A 27,430-nucleotide genomic window follows, 5' to 3' on the forward strand; every position below is an offset into this window, starting at 1 on the left:
TATCATCCTTAAATGACATTTCCCTCCTCAAATGCTTAGAATTGTGGTGTAGTGGTTAAGAGCGGTAGTCGCGTAATCTGGGGAACCGGGTTCGTGTCTCCGCTCCTCCACATGCAGCTGCTGGGTGACCTTGGGCCAGTCACACTTCTTTGAAGTCTCTCAGCCCCACTCACCTCACAGAGTGTTTGTTGTGGGGGAGGAAGGGAAAGGAGATTTTTAGGCGCTTTGAGACTCCTGAAGGGGAGTGAAAGGCGGGATATCAAATCCAAACTCCTCTTCTTCTTCTTCTTAAACAATTTAATAATTAATAACCTCCCAACACAGAATATTATCAAGGAAACTTACAATTAATAAATCAAAATACAAATCACAAATAAATAAAAAGATAAAAATAGCAAAAGCTATAATAGTGTAGTCACTGCCTCCCATTTTTTCTTTCTTGTTGGAATTGTCTGCCTTTGTATCTTTAATATTTCACCTTTAAGAAACCCCCATCCACCTTGCACTCCCTTCTCTTTGAGTATTTGAGATCATGGGATCTTACCTAATAGTTCCTGAAACTTTTTGAAATCAGCCTTCTTAAATTCCAGAGTGCATGTCCAACTACACTGTTTTTCCTTGCCTCTGTATATTCATTGTTAAACCACTCTGAGAACTGTAGGTCTGTGGGGGGAACAGAGACCCCCTAACAACACTGAGTTAACAAACTACAATTCCCATGATTCTCTGGGGGAAACCATGACTGTTTAAAGTGGCATGATACTACTTTAAATATATAGTGCAGATGGAGACAATCACAAAAGAGACTCTCTACTCTCTGCGCTCTACGTGGGGCTACAGTTGAAGGTGACCCGGAAACTACAACTAATCCAGAATGCGGCAGCTAGACTGGTGACTGGGAGTGGCCACCGAGACCACATAACACTGGTCCTGAAAGACCTACATTGGCTCCCAGTAGGTTTCTGAGCACAATTCAAAGTGATGGTGCTGACCTTTAAAGCCCTAAACGGCCTCGGCCCTGTATACCTGAAGGAGCATCTCCACCCCCATTGTTCACTGAGGTCCAGCTCCGAGGGCCTTCTGGCGGTTCCCTCACTGCGAGACGTGAGGTTACAGGGAGCCAGCAGGAGGGCCTTCTCGGTAAGTTACAAGGCCTTCTCGGTAGTGGCATCCACCCTGTGGAACGCCCTCCCCTCAGATGTCAAAGAGATAAACAACTATCTGACTTTTAGAAGACATCTGAAGGCAGCCCTGTTTAGGGACGTTTATACCCCAGATGGTGGGGGTATAAAGAATAAATTATCATTATTGATAATCATCCTCTTCATGGATCACTCCACTTCATGGATCACTGCCTTGCCGTGGCGAAGGGGCTTGAATAACTCAGTTGAATAACTATGCCGAGCAGGGCACCCAAGATGGACAGGTCATAGTGGAGAGTTTTGGTTGGAAGATTCCTGCAGACTTCAGAAAAGCACATTTTTAAACAGAGAGGTAAGGTGCTTGCTGAAGGATACTGAGACCACATTTTAAATTATATCACCCCAGATCCCTACTCCCTTACCTTTACGATGGTAAACACACGTCCTGGAAATAAGTTCAACTGACATTTATGGGATTTACACCAATGTAAAGCAATAGAGCATCCTGTCAGATGTAATTAAATATGAATTTCTTGAAGTTCCTTGAAGATTCCATTTACATCATTGCTTTTAACCAATGACTCATTACAGCATGTCCTTCAACCTTCAACAGCACTAATGGCTCAACATGTGCCATTATATAATGGGATATTATAAATTGATTTTGATGAAGGCATGGCTAATTTCACTGTCTACACAAACTACTTCTGAAGTGCACAGGGAGGCGAGGCTAAAAAACAAAACACCCACCAAAGGCAGAGTAATAAAAAGAAAATATTCCACATGTGACAAGACAGAGGTAGCGAATTACTTGCAGAGAACAGATTCTTAACCAGAAGCCACACAGGAACGTGATTCTTCACAGCAGTTCTCTTCATTAAAAAGAAAAGGAGAGCCATATTGTGGGACTCACACAATAAATAAGCATTCCAGTAATAAAGGAAGATAAACGCCCACCCCTAGAACGCAAGTTACAAGCCTGGATTTCACTGCCTAGAATAACTGGTGGGCACTTAGCCAGGCCTACATGTCCTATTAACCCATGAAGGTGAATACAGCATGACAGGCTGCCCTTGTTTTTGCTGTGCTGTCCTGGGCCGATAGCAAAATAAAGAGATTTACTGAGTGCTTGTGGCTACCGTACATGACAGGTGAACTATGTTTAGCTAGTTCAGATAATACGCCTAGTTCAAATAATCCATCTTTGGACAGCAGCGGGAGGGGGCACCAATTATGGCTGTGTTTGGTAGCCCCCATTATTTCTGGTTGCCAGTGGTAATATTTTACTGCAGAGTAGCAGCAAATTTATCCTGGAACATCATTTTCCCTGGCGATAATTTTCAAGCCACAATAGATTACCTCTTGGAAAATAATACCCTTTCTCTAGCAAATGCTTTCTCCAGCTGCTGCAGAATATGGCTGGGGGAAAAAATTCACAAGTGCGTATTGGATAGTACCTGGGACGTGAACCAATAATCAGCAGCACAACTTTCAGGCCCACATGCTTTTATCATTTTGTGAACTTTTAAAGACTATTTTTAATCAGAGTCCTTAATCTTTAAACACAGGGCTGCCCACACAACTACCACTCTAGCAGAAAAGCAATCATCTAGCTTTTAAAAAAAGTTATCACCCACACTCCACTAAAGCAATACTCCACCATCTAGTTAGTCCTTCTGCTTTGGGAATCTATTTATACCACACTTCATCCTACCCGCACAGAGCTTATACAGTGGACGCTCGGGTTGCGAACGTGATCCATGCGGGTCGCGATTCAGCACTTCTGCGCATGCGCAAAGCATAATTTAGTGCTTCTGCGAATGCGCGAGCGCTGAAACCCGTAAGTAACCCTTTCCAGTACTTCCGGGTTCAGCACAATGCACAACCCGAAAACGTGCAACCTGAAGCGTCTGTAACATGAGGTATGACTGTAAGTGTAATTAAGAGCATAATTTTCTTTTCTTTTGCTTAAATTAAATGTACTTCTTCTAGAGGTTGTGAGCTCCCCATCTCTGCTCCAGTTTTAAATAAGAAAGGTAGTATAAATAAAAAGAAAATAGCTCTCTATTTTAGTTTTCTTATTTAGTAGTTGCTATTATTAATAATATGGCTATTCCACATGCCTACCCCTCCAAATGCACACAGGGCAAAGCAATTGCTTCTTTCATTATGTAAAAGACAAGACAGTACACGATTGCCATAGTATCTACAATGCTAAGGGATGCGCTTTTTTTTAATCAATTGGAAAGGCTTTAATGAGTCTTCAGTATTTCTCTGGGCACAAACAGCAATTCTTATGCTGGTAGTTTTGTTGTCTGAAAGAAAGCATTTGAAGAATCAGCACTTCACATACTTAGACAAATAAAGACAATGGATAGCCGCGAAAAGCTATTCGCATCTGCTCAAAATCTGTACTTCTCCTTTTCCACCTCCAGCTCTTATCTGAGATAGCGCTTTAAGGAATTATACAAATGAATGCTAAGTGTTTAAGCGAGTTCCATTTTACACAATATCTCATTTATATAATTAGTACTAACATATGGCTCACCATCAGTGTGGGAAATCTAGGATAATTTTTGGCAAGATGTCAGACCTAAAGGGATATTGTTTCAAAATGCCGCAAAAAAAGGAATTAACTAAGGAAATGGGGACACAATAATGAAAATTTGCCCCAAAGTTGTCATTACACGAAACAGGAAAGTACAAGCAAAACACCACCACCAGGGGGATTATGAATACATTGGGGTTGTATCCAATTAAGTCATATGCAGATTAGATGCAATGAAATCAATGGATTCAGTCATGACTAAATTAAGTCCATTGGTTTCAATGGATCTACTCTGAGTAGGAGTCAGGTGAACAGAACCCTCAAATAAGCACACCCGGGGGGAGGCGTGTGCAAGATGAAATGCTTCTGATAATCGAATTATTGCCATGGCATTACGTTAATTTCTCCCACAACGTTTTATGATTGCATACCAAATCTGAGCTCCAAATACTCCCTCCAATGAAGGAAAACCTTCCATCAAAAGACTGGATCCAGTCTACTATATCTTCAGTTCACAGCAAATTCCAAAACTATGATGCTGCCTTTCCCGATGCTGAAGTTATAAAATAACTTCAGGGAGAGGTTCTGGCCAGATCTGTGACTGAGTTTATAGCATGGCTGCCTGCCTAGCCATCGCTTGCCCAGAAAGATCAGCCGTACTGGGGATGCAGTGAGACAGTCTCAGTTGCCACAGAGCCATTGCCACAAGATAACGCCAAGAAGTCACATTACCATTAACAAAACAACTGGGTATATAAATCCAAATGAAGAACTCCTTGTGGTAACTTCAGCAACTCTAAAATCAGTACAGGTATCAGAAGTCCCTGCATCTAATATTCATTTTTTAAAAAGAAGCCAAAAGTCACCCCATAGTTATTTGAATCAGTCTTTTGGATCATTCTCAGTTAAGCATCTTTCACCATTTGTAAACAAAGAGGACACCCACTCGTTTAAAATCTGTGAGCATTGGAATAAGCAAGCAACATAATGGGAGTCTTGTAGCAACCCCCAAATGAGCAACATGTGCCTGCTGTACGAGTTTAATGAATCTGGAAACCTGACAGTTGTGAAAAGAAATGGAACGTGTTAGTTAGTGTCAGGGAAAACTGTTACACCCTATTACCTTTCAGCACAGAGCAGCCTCAGGCATCAGAAAAAGGGAGGAAAAGGAGACACAGAGGAAAGGATGATGCGAGCTAAATTGGCAGTGTGGTCAGAATATAGTCTAGCACAGAGATCCTCAGAAGCTTTGATCGGTTTTGCACACAGACCTCTGGAGGAAAATGGGCTACCTTGTAATGCTCATGCCATGGGCGTCCCTTGCTAAAACCATGCTACATGAAAACAGAATGTTGGTTCCGCATGGAGCCACATCAAAAGAATCTATGCAGTTATGCTAGTATCTTGGAAAGACTCAAGTTTAGTTAGTGTTTTGTTTTCTTGTTGTTGAAAGGAGGTACAATGGCAGACCCTATTTCCTGGCTGCTGTTCTGCCACAGCAGCCCCAGAGTCAAGGGCCGGGTGTTTGGGAGACTCCAGATATGGCTGGACTACAACACCCATCACGCCTGACACAGGCTAGCCTGCAGTCTAGTTGGATCGCAGGAACCTCTGGAAGGCTACAGGCTCCCCACTCCTTCTTTCTTCTTTACCTCCCAATGGATTTTACTTTCTATGGGGCCAGGGGCACCCTGCACAGTCAATAAGCCCCAAACCATCCCTCTGTCTCCTAGGCAGCCTTGTTACTTCTGGTTCTGGTGCAGCCCCTGCTCACGGCTGGCCATTCACCACGTGCTTGATGTCAGTCCCGGCAAACATCAGCTACAGCCAAGCTGTCTGCCCTCCATAACCCTTTACTTTGGTCCATTTAAGTGAATGGGTATCACTTAATACTCCGCCTACCAAAATAACATATATTTTGCTCAAATAAAATAAAAATCCCATTCCAAAGCATTTTTATCTTTTAATACGAAAGAGAAGTACCTGTATTAGGTTAACCCTGATACAAAACACTTTTGTCAGTAATTTTTTCAGGAGCTGCTGGAAAGGACAATGAAAGTGTCTGATTGTTAGCGACTCCTAATTGGCTAGAATCACCCATGTTCCCAATAAAAAATGCTGCCCTCATTCTAAATGAGGTTTCTTTACCCTTAGAGGAGTCAGCACTCAGCAGACTCTGATGTTCTTCACAGCACTGAAACATCGTCACATCCAATTAATGACCCCTGCTTGGCTGGGATCATTCAAGCAGAAACAAGAAGGAGCAGAGGGGAGAAACTGTGGCCACAAACAGCCACAGAAAAGGGGTGTTTTGCCCCAAAGGATGGTTTATACACACTCGTTCAGATTCTGTTCTTTTTATGGGAAAAGTGAGCCTGCAGAATATTGGCTTGCCAAGCCAAGCAGTAGACAAGAAAAAATACTGTAAAAAGATACTGTTCAATAAAACAGATTCTTGTCTATTGCTGCAAAGTTCACTAACAGTAAAAACCTGAAAATGTATTAATTTAAAAAAAGCAATATATTTTAACATTTGGCGGCTGTTTCCATATACTGTATGGGCAACAATTGAATGATTTAACATGTTTTCAATGTGATTGATAAAATACAGAAAGAGCTCATCACTACAAATCTTCAATTATATTGTTACACGTCACCCCAATCTCCGCCACGCGGTGCAAGATTCCAGGGGCATCGGGCACACTTACTAGAGTCTGTATTCCCTTTTGGGATAATGAGGCACAACAGAGACTGTGGTGTCTTCATGATATGTGATTTATTTACACATATATACAACCTGAACCCAGATGGAGGGATTGGAAAGCATTCACATCCTAAGCGGGGCTTGTCCTTCCTAGCAGCACAGCATTGGATAGAGGCATCCTAAAGTACCAAACCCGTGTCTCTCTGTAACATATGGCTTCAGCCAGCCAACAAGGAGTTCTACCCATCCTTCTCACTGCTAAGTGACAACAAGGACCTCTCCTCAGCGTACATCATTCAAAGTTGAAACCCTAAACCAGCACCCAGCAAAGAAGGGACCCCACTCTCCCTCAACTGGTGGTCCTTGCTCCTGCCACACTCATTTAGACTGGTCTCCTTTCTCTGGTCCCCAACACCGAAATATGCTAACTAAAAACTGCCCAGGCAGATGGCAGAGGCCAATATGCACCAGAGAACCCTAGCAAATCACTGGATTAAGATCACTTCTTAAAATAAGATCCTCTGGTTCTATCTGCTCCAATTGACCCAAGAGGCAAGAAACAGGCTGCTTCAAACAACACACGACTTCTTTCAAATTGCAGCTATCAAATGCACTCGACACAAGTTCATTCTCGTCCATTTGGAACATTCTTTTGTGCACCAAACTGAATTCATTCCTTACTAAGAATCCGCTCCAGTAGCTCAGAAATATCCTTTATTAGAACACTGCATTTACATTCCATTCTCTTTTCTTGGTGGTTTTTCCACGGGATTTCTCTCGCTTCCCCCTCCCTTTTCCCTTCTGCGTTGGTTTGCCCTTACTTTCTTTAGCCATTCTAAAATAATCAGGCTTCGGAACAAACTCCTGTGGGAACGTTTTTCTAAGTCCTGGATAAAAAATGATCATTTCTGTCCTGAACTACTTAAAAGCAAAACAAATAAATAAATTATATCACAAAAGAATAGGACAGACAGAAACAAATAGAAAAGTTCAGGAAGGGAAAGGAAATTAAGTCCTTCTCTCCCACCCCCCCCACCCAGCACTTTTGCCAGCAGACTGAACTTTAAATATAAAAGCTACAGAGACAAGTATGTGTTTGTTCTCACAACATTATTTCCTGCAGTTCCATAGCCTTTTTGTCTTACATTCTCCCTTATGCTTCTGCGTTGACACTTATCACTTCCAAAATCTCAATAAATACAGTTAGTTTTTTTAAAAAAGCAATCTATTTGCTCAAGACTAGACAGCTTCATCGAGGAATGAGACTGAAGTATTAGCTTTGGTTTACACCTGATAAATGAAAATCACAAAGATGAAAGCTTCCTAATAAGTTTGGTAACCACCTTATTGAAACTTATTATAACCATATTTTGAAACTGCTTGGAAATGCACTTCAATGTGAAGTCTACACCTTTACCTGCATCCTCACTGATATCACGTATGATGTCAGGTGGGACAGGGAGGGCGTGGTTTGGAAAAAACAGTCTCACAAGCAAAAGGTTCCCTTGCACTGCTCTAGTCTAGACTATGCCATTTAACATGAGGTTATAAAGGGCTACAGTGGGGATGCAGGTGGTGCTGTGGTCTAAACCACGGAACCTCTTGGGCTTGCTGATCAGAAGGTTGGCGGTTCGAATCCCCGCAACAGGGTGAGCTCCCGTTGCTCTGTCCTAGCTCCTGCCAACCTAGCAGTTCGAAAAGCACACCAGTGCAAGTAGAGAAGTAGGAACCACTGTGGCAGGAAGGTAAACAGCGTTTCCATGCGCTCTGGTTTCCATCATGGTGTTCCGTTGCACCAGAAGTGGTTTAGTCATGCTGGCCACATGACCCGGAAAGCTGTCTGTGGACAAATGGCAGCTCTGTGGACAAACACCGGCTCCCTTGGCCTGAAAGCGAGATGAGCGCCGCAACCCCATAGCCGCCTTTGACTGGACTGAACCGTCCAGGGGTCCTTTACCTTTACCTTACCTATAAAGGGCTACAGTAAAATATTTAAACCAGGAATACACAGCCCATCTTTTCGGGTTAAATACTGAAAGTATCTTTTGCAACCATTCTTTTTTTCTAAATTCCATTTTTTAGCACTTTTAAGTATGCTGAGAGGTTAGATGTTACACATATATCCAGTCCGCAAACGCTTTTGCCCAGCCATTTTCCCCCTTCCCTGGTATGTTTAGCAATGAACATTTTTTGTAAATCTCACTTATAATTGTTACCTTCAGATATCTGAATAGAAGCTATATCACGTGCAATAAAAGTTTTCATGGCATTGTAGCCAAACCCAAAAACAGGGCTGCCACATTAACATTCTCTATAGCATTACTGTATAAAATTATGAACAATTCAGTCTCTTCACAGCTTCTGGGCTGATTTCCTCCTCCTCCTCCTCTTCTTCTTCTTCTTTTCTTCACTATCGTAATACTTCATGTGCATACTTCCAAGAAAGACTCATGAACACATAAGTTCATTAAGGGAGTGAGAGAATCAATTGTAAAATGGAAAAGGCCGAGTGAGGTCATATTTCAAAGAGATTAATACGGTACATTCCATTATGTTGTAATCAGTTTCTCCCTTTCATCCTGCAAGCTACAATGGGTTATTCTAATTCAGAAAATGGATAATTTTGCCTCTTTTATTGTATCCCCCTTCCTGAGAAGAGTGAGGATTTCAAATGTGCTGCAGGCAGTTTGCATTTAGCATGGCCTTTGGTGCAGACACTGTAGTGATGCTGCTAACCATTTTTCTCCTTAATAAGAAAAACATTCAAATGCTACTAATATTGCTGCCTTGGCAAACTGCACTTAATAGATGAGACTTGCCCTGTACGTGACATATGGAACATTAATCAATAGTGAATTTTATTTCAATTTATTATGGTTGCTGTCTGACTGGGCAGGGGGGGAGGGGGGAAACAGCTTACACTGCTAAAAAATGCCCTGCACTGTAAATGCACTAACGGCACAAGGTTTCAGGAGAAAAAATCCTTATTTGGATTAAAAAGTATTTCCAGTTTGCCATTTAATTAAGACTGCCAAAGCTACAGTCAGGGTGAAAACAAAAAAACCTCCAAATCAAAACGAGGGTGGTAAGCAGTTTTTATGATATTATTTAGCGTTCTTATATTTGAGAGCTCTTATTCTTATAAGGCAGATTTATTACACTTCACTCTTTCAGAATGGCAGAACTGATATATATCTGAATAATTCATAATAAATTACTTTAATCTTTCTTTCATTTAGGACACATGTGCCTCCTTAAAAAAAAAAAAAGGAAGGGGGGAAGATGATCATTAATCAGAGTCCCCGTGTCCTAACCTAAGCAATTGCCAGGCGAAAACAGACTCATCAAGCTGTCTCCTTACAGAAATTCCTTGGTAAAGACTCTGCATACTAGCCCACAGGAGGTTTCGCACCTTCCAAGTCACTGGGCAATGCTGATTTCTTTACTCTATCTATGGTGTGTGGCTTGACCTAGCCCTGTAAGACAAAGACACTTATAATAAGGTGTTGTGAAGACAAAGCCCTTTCAAATTCAGTTTTGCCCAAAGTGATGGGTGCTAAAGAAGATGTCACTAAGCAAATTACTTGTTAGGGAGCCTTTTAAAACCCAGATACCTAACTAAGTGCAACTGATGTATCTATTGCCTTTGCTACTGCTCATTTCAAAAAGGAGATACTAATTTCTCCCAGCCTGCCTTCAGCTATCTTTGTTTTATATTGGATCATGTTTTTTTTAAAATTATTATTATTATTATTATTATTATTATTATTATTTATTAATGCAGGGATGCGGGTGGCACTGTGGGTTAAACCACTGTGCTGCTTGGGCTTGCCAATTGAAAGGTCGGTGGTTCGAATCCCCACGACGGGGTGAGCTCCCGTTGTTCAGTCCCAGCTCCTGCCAACCTAGCAGTTCGAAAGCACGTCAAAGTGCAAGTAGATAAATAGGTACTGCTCTGGAGGGAAGGTAAACGGCGTTTCCATGCACTGCTCTGGCTCGCCAGAAGCGGCTTAGTCATGCTGGCCACATGACCCGGAAAAACTGTTTGCGGACAAACGTTGGCTCCCTCGGACAGTAAAGCGAGATGTGCGCCGCAACCCCAGAGTCATTTGCGACTGGACTTAATTGTCAGGGGTCCCTTTACCCTTTACCTTTTTATTATTAATGCAATATTGTTATTGATGTACACTTGACTTTGAACATGACCTCGAGGCTGCTGCCAGAAACAGTATAAAAATGTGGTAATAAATAAATAAGCAACACATCTCACTAGCTTTAACCTTTTCTACCTGCCCATTTGTTTCACGGCTTGTTACAGGGTTCTTAATCTTTAAATAAGAGCTTTCCCCTTTGTAATCAGCCCACTTCCTCCTGCCTGATACATTAAGAACTGCTGGAAAATCTAATACAGTGGTGCCCCACAAGACGAATGCCTCGCAAGATGAAAAACTCGCTAGACGAAAGGGTTTTGCGTTTTTTGAGTCGCTTCGCAAGACGAATTTCCCTATGGGCTTGCTTCGCAAGACGAAACGTCTTGCGAGTTCTTGCGAGTTTGTTTCCTTTTTCTTAAAGCCGCTAAGCCGTTAATAGCCGTTAATAGCTGTGCTTCGCAAGACAAAAAAACCGCAAGACGAAGAGACTCGCGGAATGGATTAATTTCGTCTTGCGAGGCACCACTGTACACAAAGTAGTACCTTAATTTACTAACCCTTGAAACGATTCCTTAAATGAAGTCATAAGACTGCATATTAAAAGCTAAGAAAACCAGGAACACTACCAGTTTGTCCATTTACAATCAAATTCCATAGGATGCTGTTTACACTCTTACAAGTCACGTATGAAAATCAATAGCACCAGAAATATTACTGGTGTTTACCTAAAGGTCTCATCCTTGTAGAACTGAATATTCTATATCAGAGCGGTCCAAGTTTTCATACCAAGTGCATCGCAAGAGCTCTTAGACATGGACCGCACACAACCTTGTCATGCCGGGGGTGGGGGGCAGGGAAAGAGCAAGGCCAAAATGTGATGCCCCCCACAACCGTTGTGCTGCCTTCCCAAAGCCGGATTAAGTGTGGCGCTGGGCTTTGGGACGGAGGCACAAGGCTGCGGCAGGGTCCTACAGCCCACCTATCTCCTTCTCAAAGCTGGGAAAGTGCTAACTAGGCTCTGGAAAGGAGAAAGGAGGACTCTAGGACCCTGTTGGATCCTCATGCCTCCTTCCCATAGCTCCCCCCCCACCAGCTTTGGGAAGGCAATGCAAGGCCTGCAGGGGAGGGGGTCAAATGTGGATGAGGGCCACTGAGAAAGGCCTTGAGGGCCACACGTGGTCCTCAGGCCACATGTTGGACCGTCCTGCATTATATATATATATTCTACACACGGAGACAATTAATTAAAATTTACTTTAAAAACCTGATGCCTACAAACTTCAGTCAAATTTGTGCACGAAAAGGAGTTTTAACAATTCAGTAAATAGATGATAATTTAGTAGTGCTGCTGGGTAGGCAACAGGGTCTCCTTCAGCATAGTGCTTCCATCATTCTGGACCTTGCTGGCTGGGACATAGGACTTTGAATTCAATAACATATGGAAGGCACCATGTTAGTTACCCCTGCAGTAGCTGATGCTTCTGTAACTGTTTCATACTTATAGAAATACTCCTATTTGCTCCCTGCTGACTGACAAGGAAATAACGCTTTGTTTGCACATGCTGAGCAACAGAAAATGATAGCGCCTTGTTTGCAATAGTTGCCTGCAGCCAAATTAATAAAGTGCAGACTACCATACTGATTTTGTGGTTAGGCAGGTAAGTGTGTGAAGAAGGGGGGGGGGGCTGGAATATATATGGATCTGGGCTTAATAGAACAGCCTCCAGACAGAACTTTTGACCGCTAGTTAAACATTTATCAGGAGCTTGCGTTTGCAAGCTGCAAAAAACCAAGCTAATCAAATTCCACTTCAACTGACTATCCAACTTTATTGCTCCATAGTGACACTAATTTCATCAAACAATTAAAGAAGGAAATCCGCACTGTTACTAAGAGGATATTGGGTTGGCTATTGCTTTCCCCGAGATTTAATAAAACTATTAAGAGATGGAACTACAAGGATTGATGTATTTAAAGAAATAGGGGAAATTCGCACACCGCTTCTAAAAATCCGTAAGAAATCCAGCAGGGCCAGAATGCAGCTGCACGAATACTCTGGGTGCCGCACCGTCAAGCAATGTTGGTTGCAACCACTATAATTTTAAATGCCGTGGGTCAGTTCTTCACACCTATATCAACCTGCCCACACTCTGAGGTCAGCAATGAAGACCTCTGCTGCAGAAACTCCAAAATTCTGGCATTCATTGCCCACCAAGATCTATCAAGTCACAACCCTGCAGCTTTCAGGAAACACCTGGAGACATACCTTTTCTCAGAGGTTTTAGGTGCTGTTATTGGAAGCAGACCTTAGTGACTTTCTTTCTACTTGGCTATATTTTGGTCATCTGGACAGTTGCCAGTTTTTTCACGTTTTACCAATGAGTATTTTTGCGTATTTTTTGCATTTCACTGGAATGTTTTATAAATCATTCTTAGAAGTTTGTTTAACTTCATATAGTTGTTTGTCACCTTCTGGGAAATTTTCAATTTATCAAATAAACCAAACAAACAACAACTTTACACGTTTCATACTCTGTAGCTACCTGGGCCCATTGTGAGATAGAAATGTAAATGACTTGGATTTAATTTCTTTCCTTTCTTTCTTTTTTTGCTGGGGATACGTAATGTTTTGGTAAAATCTGTCTTGTGCGTAATCTGCTTATCAATAAAAGATGTCAGTACATTTATTAAGAATCAGCCATTTTTAGCTGAAAGGGTATTGTCACGATCATGGGTAGGCAAACTAAGGCCTGGGGGCCGGATCTGGCCCAATCGCCTTCTAAATCCTTTTACATGAGTAGAATGTGTGCTTTTATTTAAAATGCATCTCTGGGTTATTTGTGGAGCATAGGAATTCGTTCATTCCCCCCCCCAAAAAAAATAGTCCGCCCCCCCACAAGGTCTAAGGGACAGTGGACCGGCCCCCTGCTGAAAATGTTTGCTGACCCCTGGTCAAGATGAACAGAAATCTAGTCTACATAGGGAAAGTCAAGTATAACTATAACCACATTTTCTAAATGTTTGGGAATTACCATCTTACAAGACTTATAACCCAAAGTCATCAGATTGATCATACAATGAGTGGAGAGAGTGATAACCCTTGTCCAGCTGATTTGATTGGATCAGCTGAGGAAGAGGGGTGTGGTCTTTGCATGTTGGTGTGCTCTATGCCTATACAAGCAAGAGTATGTGGTGACTACACCAAATACTTGCATGTGGCCCTTGGTGTGTTGGCCAAGATGGAATGTAGAAAAAAAAGTTAGCCGCCCCTGCTCTAGAAATTGTCTAGGATTAACTGTGGGGGGGAAAGCTCCCAACACCCAACGTCAGCAAAGCCTGTCCCTATCATGGCATAATCAAGCCCGCTGGAAGAAGTGGTCAGCACACACAATGCCAAGGAGCCTCTCAAGTCCAGAAATGCCTATGCTTTGATTAATTTCATCCAGTATAAACTATATATACTATTAAGAAACAACCTTACTCGTCGCCAACTATGCTAAATAGTGAAGAGTTTTTCCGTCCAACCGATTTTAAGTCAGGACTTTGGTGTGGAAAGGGAGCATGGAAATTCGCTGCAAAAATGAAAATAAAACAACACCAGCAGGACACCCGCTTTGTCAGTGAATTCTGCACTAGGACACCCAAGTTGATGGATACCAAACAAAAAACTGAAGAGTTTAGGAAAGGCAATTATGAACTTGCCCGTTTGCCCTCTGCTCTAATGAAGATGAGACGTTTCTCCAGGAGAAAGAGTCAGGCTACAGAAAAATGAAACTTCAAGAGTAAATAAAGGACTCAAGGCATGAAATTAAACACTACATCCAGAATCTACAGCAAAAGCTTCCAACATCCTAGGTTCCTTCCCTCCTGCCAAAAAAAGGACAACGTTCCAACAAATCAGCCTGATTGCTCATAAATACACGTTATTCTCAGCACATTTCTTCTTTAAGGTTATGTGGAGAAGCTCTGGAAGGTTAAGATTGGGATGGAAGGTGAAATCAGCTTATTCCAAAGATAAAACTTTATTTCCATCTTTTATTATCCTCCACGAATGTTGCCTTACTCTTGAATTTATTGTTAGTGCGGGTTGCTAGCAGATGTCTGTAATATACTTTGAATACTTCTGCAAAAACTGCACACGCTGATAAATAAAACGCTTCCACTTTTTACCCAGCATATGGCTTTATTCTTTGATATTTCTATGAAAACTATTTCTTTTCCAAAACGAAAACTTCAGCAGAATCCCCAAACTCAGCCATATTTCAGTCTAATAGTAACTGTGCTACGACGCTTCCAGTAGTATTGCACTGCATATATAACAAGCAGTTATGCCCTTCAGAGTCTCCTTTGTAGTTCCTAAAGTAACTGTGTGCTAACATTTAACTTTCTTAATGGGTGTAAAATGCATTTATAAATACCCGCTTGAGGATTTGTATTAAAACAACAGCAGAATTGTTTGGTTTGGCGAAACCATGCGCTCGCCAATTAAAGCTCAGAATCTTCAAAACTGAATACTATATGCAATGAGGGAAGACAACTCACAACCTTCCAGATTTTTATTCATTCATTCATTCATTCATTCATTCTATTTACATCCAATAGTGGATGGCTTGGTAGGGTTGTCACCATGTTTGCACTGTGCCCACCTCCCCACCACCTTGCCACTCTCCCTCTCCTTGCCTGTAAGTTGCAGCGACTCAACCATCATGAGCTCAGGTGAGCATCACCGCCCCACCCCACTGTCCACTACTGTTTGTATCCCACCACAACAGGCCCATGCAGGGAGGGGGACAACCCAGTACACTTGCCCCGGGTTCCGATGGCTAAGCTGGCCAGGGGGTCCCACTTGGGCCGGCCGCTTTTTCATTTCATTTCGTTTCTTTTCATTTCATTTCACTTTTAAATTTTACACCACCTTTTATACCAAAATACAATTTCAAACACAAACTTTCAAATCCTTCCGTCTGAGCGTACTGTTATCCAAATGCCTGCTGAAAGAGCAAGGCATTCTGTTGGTGCCAGGAAATATACTGGGTAGGAGCAACCTCTGGAAGCCTTTGAGTTCTGGAACTCTGCCAATGATAGCACTCCGAAGAGCCTCCACAGTTGACCTCAGAATCTGGGTAGGACTTGGGGTGCAGGCAGGGGCGTAGCTAGGTACTCTGGTACCCGGAGCGGCAGGGGTGGGGCGATCCACCCACGGGGGCGGGGTGATCCGCGCACAGGTGTGCCATGGCGAACAACACACAGGGGCGCTGTGAGCTGCCCACGGAGTCTGCCTGGCGGACGCAAGCCCTACAGTGCTGTTTCAGGCAGCGCAGGTCCCCGAGCCACCGCATCACTCCCAGGAGAGACACGTGGCTCAGGCACGCTGCAAGCCAGGCCCCGCAGTGTGCCATTTTGTCAGCCCTCTCAAGGTTGACACCCGGGCCAGGCCGCACCCCCCTTCCTGGGTGTGGGGAGAGATGTTCCTTCAGATACCCAGGTTTTTGGACTCACCTCTAACTACTGGCCATGTTGACTGGGGTTTAGGGGACCTAGAATCCAATAACATACAGAGATCCACACGTTTTCCGCTTCTGTTTTTTGCAATGTTGATTAGAAAGACCAAAGCTTTAAGCGTCAAGTCATGTTCTATCTTTTTTTAAAAAAAAATCCACATGTTATCACAAGTTACTCCTCTGCTGGCTAAAGCAAGTGGGGTTTTCCATCTTACCCTCAGAAGGAAGACGAGATGTGCGGGGGGGAGGGGGCAACAGGACTATGCAAGAAACACGAAAGGATTGTGTGGCAAAAGCAACAGCTCTAGCTCAAAAGTGTACTGGCAGTTTCTGGCCTGCGGAAATTATGCTGAGCACTTCGTACATGCTTGCCCCATGAAAAATGTTTGCACACTATTTTTTAAATCCTTGACTACAGATTGAAATCTGCAAGGAATGGCTGGGAAATTGGAAGAGGGGGCCTTCTCTCCCCCTCTATGCTTTCCTACAGCCTTTTGAAACAATTCTCAACTACACCTGCACTTTGAAGGTTACAGATATTTATAATCGCATCATACATACATTACGGATACCTTGAGCAATTCAAAATCTCCTTAAAGCCTGGGGGAAGAGGGTAATAGAAACATATACATAGAACATACAAAATGGTACCCGGAGGCTGGCAATTCAAAAAGCCGTAAAATCCATTAAGGATATTTTAAAGAGCATTTAATTTCACTTGGAAGCATTTTGATACCAATTAAGGCCTTTATGGAGAGCCCTAATGCATATAAACAAAAAATGGAGTTTTCCAGTAGAGTTATGAGGCGGAATGACCAGGATTTGCCAGATCCATTTGTGATAAATGGCTTGCTATGATGCAAACTATAAAACTTTTTTTATATAATAAAAAACAAGTCAGAACAATTATAAAATTGATGCTATAGACACAATGATGAATGGAAGAAGGTGAAGTGTTAGAAGACCTAGCACCATACACAAAAATCATTGATTTTTCTTTGATTACTGCTTAGGTGATCAGAGTGTATTAGGTACTTGTTGTCTGCCTGCCCTGTGTTTTATTAATGTTCCAGATCAGACACCCAATTTGGAAATCAATGCTTACTTCATCATTTTTTCTCTGAAAGCTTCTATTATTCACAATTGATTTAACAGAAATGAAAGGCTTGCCATTAACAAGAGCCAGCTGCTGACACTTCGAAGATGAATTATTGAACTTCTGAAAGTGAATTAACTGAACCATCATCAAGACTATTGTTTGATGTTACTCCCACTGAAGCCAGCATAGTTATAATTACAGAAGCGACACAACCCAAACTAGCCTCTGGGTCCCCTTCCCAAACCAAAAGTGAAGCAGAGAACAGGGAAACAAGAGAGAGCTGGAACTGATTGTCTCTTTGCCTTCATTGGTTTTACAAATTCCTACCAATTCATCTCAAAATGTGGAGACAAAGTTACTTCAGCATTCAAGTATATATTTCTTTCATTATAAAAGGGCATACAGTATTTAAGTAAGACCACCAAATATTTTTAACTGAATGATTAAAAATCCAGATGTCAGGAAACATAAACAACGGTTTTGTGCCTATTCAAGTTTGCTGCTAGAGAAAATAAAACCTGCAAGACCACTCCCATTATGTTAACTCTCCAGCCTAACCCAAAATCTACATAAAACACATACATTCTTTTGATTCATAAATTAGGCAAGAGAATTTCATCTTAATTTCAAATAGCTGGTTCTAAACATTTCCAGTTGACAGACAGTGGCATCAGCCTTGATGGTCTTAAGAAAAAAGTATAGAGAGCTACTAGTCGTAGGTTATTAAAAAATAAATAAAAAATGATTCCTTATAATTGATTCTGTGTGATGAGAACAGGAGACATTCAGATTTCTGCTAGCCAAATATTCTACCAATAAACAGATACAGACACTTTGCCAATAAACATATAAATTAATCAGGCTTTCCTTATTTTTGTATTTACTGGACATAGGGATCAACTAAAGCACATATATGCTCATCAAATGCTTGATTCAAAATGTGATTAACTCATAAAAATCAACAACTTTTTTATTCCCACAGCCAACTTCAGATATATCAGAAATCCAATTCTCAAAGAATGGCAAACCCCCAACAAAATTTGCTTGCCTACTCTTCAGGCCAAGCCAGATGTGATGTGAAAGATCCAGATTTAAGATTCCCCACATTTTTATTTCATTTTTGTTCATTAGCAGCCACAAGTAGTTTTAGGATGTGGTACTATGCAGAAGAGTATTTAACCCTTTCTTAGATGCAAATCACTCCCCCTGCCCAGCAGTTGTTAGTAGCTTCACAGGGTAATCTGCCCTTGTTTTTTCACCCTGACCAGATAATAGTAGCTGCAGCAGGCAGGATTTATATCAAGGGGAAAGCATGGGAGTAATGGATTAAATGTTCTCTCCTAGAGCATCAGATCCGCAAACTTCAAAGCTGTCCTAGGGGGTCTCCTAATGAGCAAAATAAAAACCATGGGAGAGTCTAATCACAATCTCCCACCAGTGCTTAAAATATGTTTATTTGGGATACTAGTTGCACAAATACACAGTCTCCCTCTGTCAACCTCACATAAACATTGAAGAGCATATTAACTGAATTATGTGTTCCTGCACTTGATGTTAACTTTTCACTGAACAAAATGTCTATTTCTGAATTAGTCAGGTAGCTGATGTGGTGTTAAGGCACATGCAACGGTGCTAAGGCACATTTCTCCAACCATGCTCCCAGCTCCATGATTATGTGTTTCTGTGGATTTCAGTTGGTATATAATTTTAGCTTTTTTTTAAAAGGGTCCTTATTTCTACACCTGTTGGCTGGAGAAAGGACACAGTCTATATAAAGAATTCCTGCCACTCAGGATTGCTCAGAATTTGGTTCTAAGTGACAGTTAATTTAATCCAGCCTGATATACTCACAATGGAACATTTATGTACATTTATAAATATATCCAGCGGAATTATCTTAATTGTAACTGATCGTATGTGAGATCAGTTACATTTCCTCCAATAAATGTACCTCTAATCTAATCTTGAAATTTCCCCAGGTAACACAATTTATCAGTTTGGGGAGAGCTGGAAATTCCAAAAGGTTTGCCTGACTGCCATTTCCAAATAAGGTTTGCCAACCATGATTTTAAAAACAAACAAAGGGTTCACAACATTTAAACAGTTTAGAACTGAAGCCAACTTTTTTATACTAAGAAATCTACATCTACAAAATCAACAAGGGCAGTTTCTCAGCCATTTTACCCACCCATCCACTGTTTGATTTGACTAAATAATCATAGGCTTATTGAATAAGCTGTAAAGTTTGTGGCCAAAGGCACTCTTTTGCGTTTTCCAAGTCACACTTTGAGGGAGGGACCTAATAGACATAGATATACTTCTTCAGCTAGTTGTTACAGTAATTTAGAGGACACAACAACAGATGCAGCAGGAAGGCTAAGTGCTTTGGGGATGCTGGACACGCCACAACGGCAAACTGGAGGCGAGTTCAAAAGTTCAGTTTGCGACTGTCATCACATGTTGCATGATGCCTGACATGCAGAACAGATAAAGGCCTGGGAGTGATAAGAGGTAATTGTGACTAATGACTTCTCACCTGACACACTGTTGACAGCACTTCCACACATTCGAGTTATCAAAGTGATCGTGTGAATAATGTAATGTATGAATTCACACTTAGGAATCCTATCTCTGAGAGGGAAAACTCAGGTTCCCTGTGCTATATTGCAAGAGACCAAATACAGATCTTTCCATGTAAGCTTGTCAAGAAGTTGGTGGAAGGAAAACACACAAGATGAGACAAGGTGAGAGAGAAAGGGATACATCTGGCGGTCTGCGTATCTTTGTACGCCACAAGAAAAAGAATTAGGGCAGTGCAATGTGGATCTGAGAATGCAGCCAATCAAATAAAAATTATATGGTCCTTCCATCTCCAAAAGACTCACTCTCAAGCATAACTGTGGACAAAACCAGGACTTATCTGAATTTTAAAACAGTAGCAAAGGGGTCATCCTGAACTACTGGCCATGCTTGTTGAGACTGTTGTGGGCAAACTCCAACAAGAGCCAAATAGCCACAGATTCCCTACCACTGCAACAGTGGCCGAGTACATCAGTTTATATTTTCCACCACTCCTGCATATTCGAACCAAGCTCCAACATGTTAGGAAAGGGCTTCTTAAGGTCAAACTGCACACATATAGGACCTTTCCTCCCATGACTGATAGTATTAGGGCAATGATATTCATCCCGATCAGGTGTCCTCCCCCACCAGCATAATCCAGTTCTGATTTTTTTTTTAAATAAGCATGTTCATTATTTTCACACAATTACTTGAGTGTGTATCTTGATTCTTAGACAAAATGACTTCAAGGGAAATTTGAGCCCTTGTGCTTCTTCTCACCTTTGACATGAAGCCAGGCACAGCTCAGTATTAAGAAATGCTTAATGTGCACCACTGTCATAGCCAATGAATTGTTCCTAGGCAAATCCTCCTTCCCTCGTGCAACAGAAAACAGAATTTCGTGGCACTGACAATTGTACGCCTCGGTTCAATTGCTGAGAATACTCTTACAATTGCTCACTTGAAGAACATCTCTATATTGTTGCTTAACATAGCTAAAACATCTCAAGCAGTGTTGCATACAGCAGAGTACTGGGCTGGTTCACATAACCTAACCATGGTTAAGCAAGTCGGAGAAAGCCATGAAATTACATACTTCCAAACCTCCCTTCCATAGCATTAATTCCCCCGCCACCCTACTCTCAATTGTGTTAACCGTTACACCAACATAAAACTTTAGCCATGGTTAAGTCTACATAGACACAAAGAGTGCTTTTGTTTAGAAAAATAGGTGCCAGTACTCACCATGAAGTTGTTATAGTAAGTATCACACTTTTTAACAAAAAAAGAGAGGTGCCATTATTGCATACTCTTGAGTACCCCCTGGAAAAAAGCCCTGGATAGAAATTAGCATCAAATTCTAGTACCTTCTTAAGGAGGAAACTTGGTTGGCCTTAATTATGTTTAATGACAGTGCCAAATGCCCTTTTTAGAGAGAGTGGGGACCATTTAGGCTCCAAAAGAAGAGGAGTCAGCATGCTAGGCCAGCTCCTGATTGCTTAACCATGGCAACATAATCCAGAATGTTACACGTCCACCAGGTCCATAACAGGTTCTTCTTTTAGAAATATTTTAAAGCTTAGCTTACCTCTCATTGCACTATAGCAACTGAAAAAGAGAGGGAAAGGAGCTGGGAAGATGGCCCTTGACATGACTTCCACCTAGAAAAAGAGGAAGGAAGTTAAAGAACAAAACAACAATGTGGTTGACATTCCCAGCCTCCATCATCATATAGAATCATAGTAAAAACAAACTCCTAGTACAGAGGTGCCCCAGAAGACGAATGCCTCGCAAGACGGAAAACTCGCTAGACGAAAGAGTTTTCCGTTTTGGAGGTGCTTCGCAAAACAAATTTCCTATGGGCTTGCTTCGCAAGACGACAATGTCTTGCGAGTTCCTGCTGGGTTTTTTTCCTTCCCCCCCCCTTTGTCTAAGCCGCTAAGCTGCTTATCAGCTGATCCGATCCGCAGATAAGCCGCTAAAAGCTGCTAATAGCGCTAATCCGTCAATGGGCTTGCTTCGCAAGACAAAAAAACCGCTAGACGAAGAGAATCACAGAACGGATTCTTTTCGTCTTGCGAGGCACCACTGTAATCATCTCCTGTCCCATGAAAATGGCTAAAGGAGACACTGAGTTTGAATGAGTTAATTTGTAACGTGTTCCCTTTATTTGTACAGTAATTATGTCCTGGAAATGTAAGGAGGACAGTACAAATTCAACAACTGGGTATATGGGGGGAGGGGAAAAACTCTAATTAACCAGTGTGTGTTTCATTTTATAATAAAATCTATTTTATGAACGTATCATACATTGAAAGCAGGACAATGAGCTCAGCAAACTATTTTAGGAAAACTGGTAGAAGGCACTATTAAATGTAAAATTAGAAAGGATATAGAAATAGGAGTCTCGCGGAAGAATAATAAAAAATAAAAACAAAATTTTATTTATATCCCGCCCTCCCCAGCCGAAGCCAGGCTCAGAGCGGCTAACAACAGTAAAATGATACAATGTTCTAAAATCATTTCATTATAAAATCAGTTCAAATCAAATTAATGGCAACCACTGGGCTAGAATTCTGTGATGACTGCCAAGAAGAACCAGAATTGCTGAAGAGTAACCAGGGTGGCTTCAGCGGCAGAAGGTCTTGAAGGGGCTGGAGGAACTACCCTATGGGGGTGTCAGGGAACTGCCATCGGAGGAACAGGTGGTGGAGGGGCTCAGGGAGGAAGGAAGAGACTCAACAGCTGAAGCAGGAACCAGCAGGGGGAGGAGTGGATCTCTGAGGGAATGCGAGCAGGAGGGAGGGCTCAGAGACGCTTCCAGCGAGAACAGTGGGGAGGTATCTGAAGTTCCCATAGGGAGACCCACGCCTCGCCGGAAACTGTCACGCCGTGAGTCCAGAAGGCGGGTTTCCGTTAAGGAGCTCTTATGTTGGAGACGATTCCGAAAACAACCACTGTCGGAATCTACAAGTGACTAGGGCAGACATGTTTGTGGAGCTCTGTCACACACAGAGGTTTGTGGAGTGGCACAAACTCTGAGGGAGCACGATTTTACGCACAAGCAGCTAATCATCCCATCACAGGGGGAAAGTTACAACTCTTGACATTTTTAGTTTAGAAAGAAGGTGAAGGCAAAATCCTAACCACAAGTAAGCAGTGGTGGGTGACAGAATGGTATAGCCACTCTTGAATCTGCAGACCTGCCACTAATGATGGGCAGGGCAGAAAGTGGGGAGCAGGCACCAGTCTGGAGGTGGCACGGTGATGAGGCTGGCCTTGGCCCAATGCCATCAAGCATCAACGGGCCAGGGGGCTCAGCATCCAGACCCCAGGCTGCCTCTGTCCTTCTCTATCCCTGAGATGCTTCCTTTTGTAGTAATGGCCACAAACTTAAGACTATTTTAAGGAAATTAAACCAATTTATGGCGAATAAGGCTATCAGTAGTTACTAGACATGATGGCTGAGTACTATCTGAGTACAATACAACTTGCAACTCTCAAACTTATGCTAGGTTTACATTCCAGAGATAGCGCCTAAAGCCAAAGTCACATGTAGTCAAAACCCACCAGGTTCAATGGCAGGTGAAATTGCTAAAGATTTTTTTTTCCCCTGGACATCCGCTCCCTTTCCTATTGTTTAAAATCTTTTTGCTAAGTATGCAAAGCTTTTGAAAGCACATGAGTTAAAGGTGCATAAGTTGCAAAGTACAAAAACACTGCTTTCTACATTCTGGTCTGCTGGTCTTGCAGAAAGGTGGGTTGTTGTTGTTGTTTTGCCAGAGACCGCATTTGGAAGAACTGCTCACAGCAGTGCATAGTCACAAATAGTGAAGCAATTTTAAGTGTAGGGTTCCTGAAGGTTGGAAATTGTTCTGAATATCTGCATCCTCTCTCTTTTCACACTTCTACTGCCTGGCCTTTAATTTGATCAGGGCTTGCTAGCATGCAGGTCAAATTTTTATTTTATTTTTTGCTGTACAGAAACATGCAAAACATTAAGTTGAATTTGAACGTTAACACATTGTCCTTTTAAAAAAAATTACTCACCAACAGATCATATACAATAAGACACGCACCCTCAAACAAACTCTAGCAAAAACAGATTTCAATCTATTTTCCAAAAGGCAGCAAATGCAAACAACTAGTTGCGGGTCTGCTTCCTATGACAACCTCAGAGCAACAGAAGATAATAGGAGTTCCTTCAAAGGACTATGTCCAGAGCAAAGACAATCCTCTGACTCTGGGTCATTGTTAGTCTTGAACAGCACAAGTAGAGTATGAACAACAGAGGGTTTTGGTATGAAAACGTTGGTTCAATAACTGGCACAAGTCCAGTCTGTTTGAACTGATCATAGACAATAGATTTCATTTTTTAGTCAAGTTAGGGAGGAATGCCTCAATATCAGAAGCTCTGACCAGTGGCGGAGCTTCATGCTCTGCCATTGGGGGGCAGAGAGCAGGCAGGGGTGGGGCTGGCACGCATCCCGGGTATATGGCGCGCCACCCACAGGGGCATGGCGCATGTCCTGGGGGGCACCGCACCGCCCACAGGGGCGTGACGTGTGTCCTGGGGGCATGGTGCACAGCCTGAGGCGGCGTGACACCCAACACGAGCCGGGGGGTAGCTGCGATGGCACCCCACCAGGATCGCGCTGCCGGGGGCGATGAGCTCCCCCTGCACTCCTCTTCCTCCGCCAATGGCTCTGACTATTTCTAGTCACTACAGGTGACCCAATGACACATCCTGAATCCAAGTACTGTAACATAAAAAGGGGGGGGGGGGAAATCGACAAAGAAAAAGATATAATGAAATGTGTGTGCATGTTTACGAAATACATATAAGATACAAAAATCCATATACATATGTACAGTGGTACCTCTGGTTACAAACTTATTTCGTTCCGGAGGTCCGTTCTTAAACTGAAACCATTCTTATCCTGAGGCGCGTTTTAGCTAATGGGGCCTCCTGCTTCGTAACTAGAAGTGTTTGTAACCAGAAGTACCACTGTAGTGGCACAGGAGGTATAAATGTTGTATGTAAGATACCTGATGTGGATGATCAAGTGAAAATCACATATTTGCTGTGCGGTTTTGACAAATTTGTGACGAAGTTGAAAGATCTGCAGCTTCTGTCCAAAAACTGAAAATGTTCATTGAGGATAATAGGGTGGACTGTAAAGATTTAACTGGGAATGAAATATAAAAAGCTATTTGTATGTTTGTATTTTAATATAGCTAGATTAGATAGCTAGATAAATATATACAGATACAGATATAGATATATTGATTTTGTGTTTTAATTTTGTATTTATGCATATAGTCTATAGGATGTACATTCTTTTTTGGTGGTTGATATGACCATGATTGTTGGAACATTAAATGTTGGTGTTCTGACCGAGGCAGGTTTTTAAAAATAATCTGGCTAGTGAGTCTTCAGATCATGAGGCCTTGGACTGTTCTTACCTCTCATGACAGTTCAAGGCCGCACGATTTGAAGGCTCACTAGCCGGATTATACCATGTGTAGCCATTAGATTGAACACTATATTATTCACTTATATGGTGCACTCAAAGGCCCATTGAGTGTTATCATTTATAGCTCTAACTGGTGATGCTACTTTGCGATTTGCTCATGATAACATTTGGTTTATTATCTGTTGAGTTATAACTTGCTTTGCCAAGCAGCTTTCATGAGACCACTGAGGAAGACCACAGTCAAAACCTGTTTGGGTTTTGTTATAGCTTGTTATTTTGACTGTTCAGTTTATCAGCATTTTTATGTGCTCTGCGATATTTCATGAGCTGCATTTGTTCAGTTTGTTGATACTGTATTAGGTTTATTTATACTATTTAATTTTGGATTATTATTATTATTTGTTTCGGATACAAATAAAGATGCCCATGGTTTCTTTTTAATTGGTACTATGCTTGATTAAAACGTACAGAATGCACATATAGTCTTTTGATCCCAATTTTCTTCCCTAAGCCCTGCATCCAAGGAAAGGTGTTTATTAGCCTATGCTGTGGCTAAGTGTCTTGCACTCTGATTTGCAACGCTATCCTGGATCACCATCCCTAGAGAGATCACTTAAGGCAAAACAAGCCTGAGATAGGAGATGCACTGCAACACCATGTTTTCAAAGTAATTAGCTCTGAACAAATCATGTCGATGGGACACATATCACAAGCAAGAAGTCCAGTGAAATTCTCCTGACAATGGAAAAAAATGCAAGCCAGTACAGTGGTGCCTCGCAAGACAAAATTAATCCGTTCCGCGAGTCTCTTCGTCTTGCGGTTTTTTCATCTTGCGAAGCACGGCTATTAACGGCTTAGCGGCTATTAACGGCTTAGCGGCTTTAAGAAAAAGGAAACAAACTCGCAAGACGTTTCGTCTTGCGAAGCAAGCCCATAGGGAAATTCGTCTTGCGGAACGACTCCAAAAACTGAAAACTCTTTCGTCTTGCGCGTTTTTCGTCTTGCGAGGTAGCACTGTATCAGAAGGAATGCATGCTTTCTGTGGAAAAGGTTCCAAGTTCATTCCAGTCAAAAGGATCGGGTACGAGATAGTATGAAATACCTCTGCTTTGGGACCCCTGACCACCCCTGCCAGTGCTTATTTTCAGAAATGGAAGTACTGTAGTATCAGCAACAATAACCTGAGTGAAGGCAACCATAGAATTACTGTGAATTTCTTGTTCCTCTCTTGTTTGTGTGACCTTGATGCTTGGCAGTAAAATTACACAGTCAATCACCAAAGTACTATAAATCACTTTGTCTCTTGCCCTTTCTGTCTTGTGAAAACTTATTTACTGCCTTTTGAAATTTCAGATTTAGAAAATGCTCTTTAATTTAAAAGTACCCTGGGCTGCAAAAGTTGTGGGGAAATACAAGTATAAAAGCCGAACGTATTGAGACACTTGTATATATATTAGCACTGATCCTGCACCTGTGCAGATGTCCGTTAAGCTGTATAAGCAAGGAACCTAACCACATACATAATGTACTCCTACTAATCCTGGCTCCAAATCTACCTCTCTTCATGAAGCAGGTTTTTTTTTTGCGGATACACGGCCATTAGGTAAAGCAAAAAATATGACCACATATGTGAGCATAATTTCATTATCTGGCGATCATCATATATACTAAATGTGAACTCAGTTTTCAAGTGCTGGCCTTTGTGTATCCAAAACAGCACCCCATCTACATGCAAGTGGAAAATACTGGCAGGCTTGGGGGAACTCAAATGGTATTTTGTGGAAATGCCAATGAAATATTCAGAGGCAGGTGGACTCACAAGTGAAACCCCTTCCAAAACAGTCCAATGAGGACTCAGCATTAGGCCTGGGCAATATCTGGTTTTCAACGTCATGATATATCACCAGCTAAACATCTCAATGTACCAATTTATCACAATGTCTGAAATAAGGACGGAGCTATGTAGAGGCATTGGCTGGCTTCAAATTTTTCCGATGTCATGATTTTTGGAAAACACACACACACAATTCATTATATTTCCAGGTCAAAAATTATGAACCCGTTATAAAGATATGGACTTTAAGCTGGTTTGGGATGATGTATTGATATATCACCCAAACCTACACTTAGCATGCCAGTAGAGTAGACACAGACCACTAACTGACTGCTTGGTGGGAGAGAGAGGAAAAACCACAGGGGAGGGGAAATGGCATGGAGTATCCTAACAGAGGGCAGGGCCGAACAGA

The 27,430-nt window shown here is 41.9% G+C and overlaps 1 protein-coding gene across 4 annotated transcripts in view; it reads right to left on the bottom strand.

Moving 5' to 3' along the window:
• RARB (retinoic acid receptor beta) overlaps nt 1-27,430 on the bottom strand; it is a 338,077-nt gene that overhangs the window by 293,191 nt on the left and 17,456 nt on the right. For all 4 annotated transcript variants that reach the window (XM_081164729.1, XM_081164730.1, XM_081164728.1 and 1 more), the window contains one exon: nt 21,296-21,368. The gene's annotated coding sequence lies outside the window, so the exon portion shown is untranslated. The remainder of the gene's footprint in view (nt 1-21,295; nt 21,369-27,430) is intronic.

Source organism: Podarcis bocagei (assembly GCF_964188305.1).
Source record: "Podarcis bocagei genome assembly, chromosome: 12".
In the NCBI taxonomy this organism is placed as follows: domain Eukaryota; kingdom Metazoa; phylum Chordata; class Lepidosauria; order Squamata; family Lacertidae; genus Podarcis; species Podarcis bocagei.